The sequence below is a fragment of the Lathyrus oleraceus genome, chromosome 7 (assembly GCF_024323335.1).
Source record: "Lathyrus oleraceus cultivar Zhongwan6 chromosome 7, CAAS_Psat_ZW6_1.0, whole genome shotgun sequence".
In the NCBI taxonomy this organism is placed as follows: Eukaryota; Viridiplantae; Streptophyta; class Magnoliopsida; order Fabales; family Fabaceae; genus Lathyrus; species Lathyrus oleraceus.
The window spans coordinates 14,499,455-14,505,726 of record NC_066585.1 but is presented as its reverse complement, the minus strand read 5'-3'; positions in this window follow the sequence as shown (position 1 = coordinate 14,505,726).

The following is a 6,272-nucleotide window of genomic DNA, read 5'->3' as shown; positions in this document are numbered from 1 at the left end:
GCTAAAATTGTCAAAGAGCAATTAGGCCTCATGCCTTTAGAATGCTTAATCTTGAAGATGAATTGAAAGGATCCTACTTCTAAACTCACTCTTGTCCATTCTTTCTATTGCATTGTGGAACTTTTTTGATTTGTGTGTTCTTGTGTGCTAGGGATCCTAACTTGAGCCAATTAGAAGAACCATTGTCATGAGCATCCAAAGTGAGAGATACAAAAGCCATTGGAATATTCCTAGGAGCTTGATTGTTATTTGCTTGATTGCTTGAGTTATTTGCTTATTGCCTGCTAATTCCAAAGGATGGGAGCAACTTGGATCATCTTTATGATCTCAAGAAGGGAACTCCAATGTGGTTTTATTTCTCTTCCCTCATCTTTGCATGTTTAGGACCTAGCCCTTCTCTTCTTCTCTCCACTCTAACCCAAGCCAAACTTTTGTGCAAACATTAACATTGTTTTAAATTAGAAACCTAAGCATTATGCTTTTGATTTTTCAAACTCTTTTCATAACACTTATTTTGAATTGAATCCTTAAGTCAACTTTGACCTTATTTTGTGAATACTTTTCATCTGTAAATACAACTCACTCAATTGTTTTTGTGGTTTCAATGACCACTTTTGCCAAAGCTTTTCATAAACATTAGCTATTAGGTTTCAGTTATCCTAGAAGTTGATATAATACTCACCTATATCCTTAGTGATGGAATATAAGACTTCCATGCTTATTATAGGGTTAACCCCTCACTAGCATGTTGAAGCTCTCCTCACATGGTGGATTTGTGGTTTTAGGTTGAGTTTTCTCCCTTTGATAACAAAAGACCTTAAGGATTTTGACCAATCAATTCACCAACTTCTTTTGAGATTTTTACCCCGAACTACGAGGTTTTGATCCTATTCCTTTTTAAGATGGTACGTAGGCAATGGGTTTATCCATTCAAACACAAAATTGTAAATAACTTGTATATTCTTTTCTCATCTCCCCAATCATGTTTGCACAAATATTTTAACAAATACCAACCTACCTTACAACATTTGTGAAAAGGGCTCCCTTAGAGTACTAAGGATGTTTTGGGTGCTTAAAACCTTCCCATTGCATAACCAACCCCCTTACCCAGATCTCTGACATTTTTATTAGTTTTTGATTTGATAAAACTTCTCGGTTTTTGTTCGCTTTCTAACCTTTCCTTCGGATAAATAGAAGTGCGGTGGCGACTCGAATTGTATGATTTACTTTTGATTTAGTCAATAAATCTAAAGGTAACGAATATCCCGCTACACAACACAAGAGATTAATTTGGAAATTCCAAAATTACAGAATAAACTACTATTGTTGTCAAATAACAATCAGAGAATAACAGTGTAAAAATAGTTACAACACATAGACTACCCTCAACCACCACAAGGCCCCAATATACCCACATTCTCCAAAACAAATATTTAACTACCCCTCACAACACTCTAAAACAAGAGTATAAGAGAAAATATAAAAATTCGAGTACAAGTTTAAAGTGATTTTGACTGGTACCTTTTGTAACAAAGAACTTGAATCCTTTATATAGCCTTAGAGTCCCTCTTCCTTTACAAAACTAAGTGATGTGTGACTTCTTCAATACACATATTTTTAACCAACCTCAACAATCTCCACCTTGATTGAAAATAATACATAAGTTTCCATTGTCTTCATCGACAATCATACTCCACCATAAAGAGTATAGTCACTTGAAGCGACACCACTTCAAGAATTTTAACATTGTCTTTACCGATAATCAGAGTTTAAACAACTGTCATACTCCACCTAAAGAAGAGTATACTTCACTTGAAGCTAAATCAATTCAAGAATTTCTACATGTTGAAAACCAGGTTGAAAACTTATGGTGATACTTCCATGTTTTTATGAAGCTCTTCAACCATCAATTAACCATCAACATAATATCAAAACATAAGTTGCATCAATTCCCATGTATTAATCCGCTAGCAATAGCTTGTCCTTTTCCATGACAACAAAATTTTCATGAGGACACACTTCTCAATTTTCAGAGAAGATCATCATCTCCCACAACGAGGGAGACATTGCTATAATTTGACTCAGAGGCCTTCTGTCACACTACCCCGTTAAGACACTTATACTTTATATGTCCAATATTTCTAAATTTTCAACAAATCACACCCGTTTCATTATTTTTCTTCACATTAGGCCTTCCTCTAGCTACCAACACTGAGTTTGATAAAGTAGTATCCTCACCATTCAATCTAGGTCTCCATTTTGGGGTGTAACCCTAGTGGCCACCATTGTAGAATTCCTACTAGGTTTATCTAATGTTATTGAAAAGGTATGGTCCATATCAGTTTTACCTAATCCCATGGTGGACACTAATTGTACTTACAATGAGTACAATAGTAGTGACCTTGTATACGATACCCTGGTCAAGAGGTCTTTAGGGTTGTGATATGTAAAAAAGTGATATTTTGATATGTAGAACCGTAAGATGTCCACTACGGGCCTGTTCAACGCCTATTATGGACATCTTTAGTCCTTGTGTGGAATATTACAACAAGTCTCTGACCCAAACATTTACATACTCAATGGAAGAAATAAGGGTTATAGGGCGGAGTGTTACATAAAATTCAAGGAAAACAATGCAAAGAAGATATTCAAGGACACGAAAAAAATGTAGCAATAGAGGATCTGAGTCTTTCAATCAACACTAAAATAACTTCAATCAATCAAAGACAAGGGGGCCTCCAAACCTCCCTGAAGACCTGCAAGAACTATATGCCATTAAACACCAGACAAGAACAAATATGACGATAAATGTTTCATACAAAATCCATCATATAACCCACATCCTCTAAGTGGATGGTGATAGGGGAACAAGCCTAACAATTTCTACGAATATCACAAGTTTAAAGGTTACCACACTGACGATCTCCACCAGTTGAAAAATAAAATATAACACCACATTCAAGACGAACATCTAAGGAGATATGTCTAGGGTGCATTATATCTCTCTATAGCAAGAACGCTTCCGTCTAGGCGTGTTGGGCCTAAAAGTCCCCAACCTAGAAGAGGGAGGGGGGGACTGGAAGAAATGAGTGTAAAACAACCCACACGGCATACACTCAACACCATCAATGTAGGTTTCTCTAATGGAGGCGAGTCGGGTTTATCATGCAAGAGATATTCTCACTATGTCATGCACGTCATAGATTCACTTTCAAATCCTCGCTCAAATTCTATATCTTAGGTCACTTTCTCACAGAAATATTATTGGGGTCATGCTTTATGAAGACAACCTCGTGGGCATTAGTGTATAGATATTCAATTAGGATGTCAATTGAGTACTCATAGCCCATGAGAGTTCTGGTGACGTCCTCTACTAAGACACCTTCGAAATACTACAACTAGATTCAGGGTATTTATAGCCTTTCAAAAGCTCTTTGGCAGGTTTTTTTGAATTAGAAGGTATAAGTCAATGGATATATCTCCATTATAACCACAATCAAAATGGTTTATAACTACACGAGCATAAAATTCAGATATTAGGTTGTAAATGCTCTTTCGTCTTACATAATCATTTACGACCCTACATTAATTGTCTTAGAAGAAGTATTACCTATGACCTACCTCGCCATGAAATACCTGTTAGATGATGGGGGTAGGCATCATAAAGGGAGATCAAAAATTAGCCAGGAAGTGTTACTAAGAAAACTTCGTGCCATTTAATGGTAGTTCGTCACACAATATTTTTAGTTTTTTTTTACTCTTAATGCATTTCCGTTTTGTAGGCTTTTAATAAAGATTCTGAAGAATCGTGAAAAAGACCAAATCAAGTCAAAAGTATCATAACCAGAAGAATTGCATAGTATTTTACTATGAAAGTTACGATGACAACACAAAGAGAGGACTGACAAACGAAGAACGAACAAAAATTAGAGAAAAATCACAAGAAATAGACAATAGCAGTACGCCTTCAAGTGTAACGACACTATTACCTTCTAAATGGTCAAAGAGGTGCACTCCCAAGACCAGCGATGTAATCAAAACAATTTTCTAGAATTGCAAACCAAACAAATCTTCCAATCGCAATGCAGCTAAGTATAAGCGTGGCACGATCCTGCAATTTTAGAAATCTTTGTATAAATTAAAAAATGTGTTTAATTATTATGGTTCTGATTTTTATAGAGTCTAAGGCATATTTTGTATCAAGAAGAGGGAAAAACAAAGACTAGCATTAGGGAACCATGAAGAGAACTTTGTTGACATCATTGTAGGAATATGAAGAGAGCTTGAAGAATCGTCTATATTTGACTAAAAGAAAACACACAAGTAAATTGGACGTCACATCTTAATCCAAAATTTAAGTCATTGGGTTTATAATTATTCTCATTTATCAGTTGCTCAATCTTAACTTTTTACGTAATAAGGAACTTCTGACTCACATTTATCACAAATCACAATAATGCATTAATAATCAAAAAACTACCATCAAACGATCAAGAAACCGCGATTTTACCTAAGACTTTTAGGATTTTGAATATAAGAATCACCTTTGTTATATATTCTTAACTTTCAGCACATTCTTATATGAGACTGATTCTAATGTTATTAATTATTGTAAGTCTTAATTGTTTCTATTTCAATTGAAAAAATCATGAGTCTCTTAAGGGTGAGTAACTAGTTTCTTCTAGATGATTCTATCTTGAAAATATGGTTTTTGTAATTTTATTTGGTTGCTTCTATAACAAATATCTTTTTATAATTATATAGTTTTATTTGTGTTTAATGCTTTCTCTCGTCTATGGAATTTTGAGAATTGAATTAGATGGCAATTAAGACTTAATAGTGAATTGTTTATCTGATTGGTAAAACTATGAAATTATAATGATAGTTTGCATTGTGACAAGAATAGTCACGACCATGAGTCTAATTTTATGCGTTATAAAACCTTTTTCATTGAGACTCAAGACTCCCAATAGCCATGGGATTACTGTTACGAATCCGGTAGACTTGCAATTGAGGATTCCTAGTAGTTGAGGGGTTGCGAGGTTGTTATTTCTTGTTTTGTAAAACTATCTTCCTAGTTTACGTACCATAAAATATTTGTCACTGTGATTAGAGATTTTTAGTAGTTAGGGGATTGCATATTATAATTTGGTGTTTTGTAAAAGGTCATAATTGATATAGAGTAGTTATATGAGTAATCATGTTGATTCTCATGTCTACATGTAGATGATTTGAAAGAAGAACTTAATCGTTTTTATAATTATATTTGTCAACTATTAGTTAGCATTCTATGTTTACAATTACATATATAAACCAATCAATATTTACTGTGTTGAATCCACAAGTGCAATAACTTTGTCCATGATATACCTGACCATGAATTATCCTTTAGATAATGGGAGGGTATGTGTCATAAAGGAAGATTAAGATGTAGCTAGAAAGTGTTACCAAGACAACCTTAAGATAAAGAGGGCGACAATAGCTATCAGTTCGCCACCAATGCTCAACGCTCATAACATCAACTTCGTAGATTTGGACTCAAGAGAGGAATACTTGTAAGATAGGTTGTTCTTACAAAAAACCTTTAAAAAGTTTAGATTGGCACTCAGAATTTCGAAGTGCAACCTCCGTTACAGTTACTCACTTCCTATGTTGAATCCAAAAGTGCAATAACCTTGACCGTAATATGAAATAACCTTTAGATAATGTGAGGGTAGGCGTCATAAAGGAAGATCAAAAAGTAGCGAGGAAGTGTTACCAAGACAACCTTAAAATAATAAGGGAAATAATAGTTGTCAATCTGCCACCAAGACTCAATGCTCCCTATGTCAACTTCGTACACTTGGACTCAAAAGAGGACTACTTGGAATATATGTTGGTTCTTACAGAAGACTTTAAAGAAGCCTAAATTAGCCCTCAGAGTTTTCAAACTACAAAATTATGCATCTCGCTAACATAAACGAAAAAAAGAGAAGTTAACCCACTTACTCCAAAAGAACTTAAATTTATCCTTACGGAGCCTCTCAAATATGCTTGGGATAGATGTTGTCTTGCCTTCAACGTCGCCATCAAGCTACTTGATGAAGCTACTTGATGACAGTCTTTCATACTATGTTTTTAGTATTTTTACTCTTAATGCATTTTCGTTTTATAGGTTTTTAATAAAGATTTCAAAAAAATCATGAAAAAGACCAAACCAAGTCGAAATCATCCTAACCAGATAAATCTCATAGTATTTTATTGTAAAAGTTACAAAGAAAATGAGAGAAAAA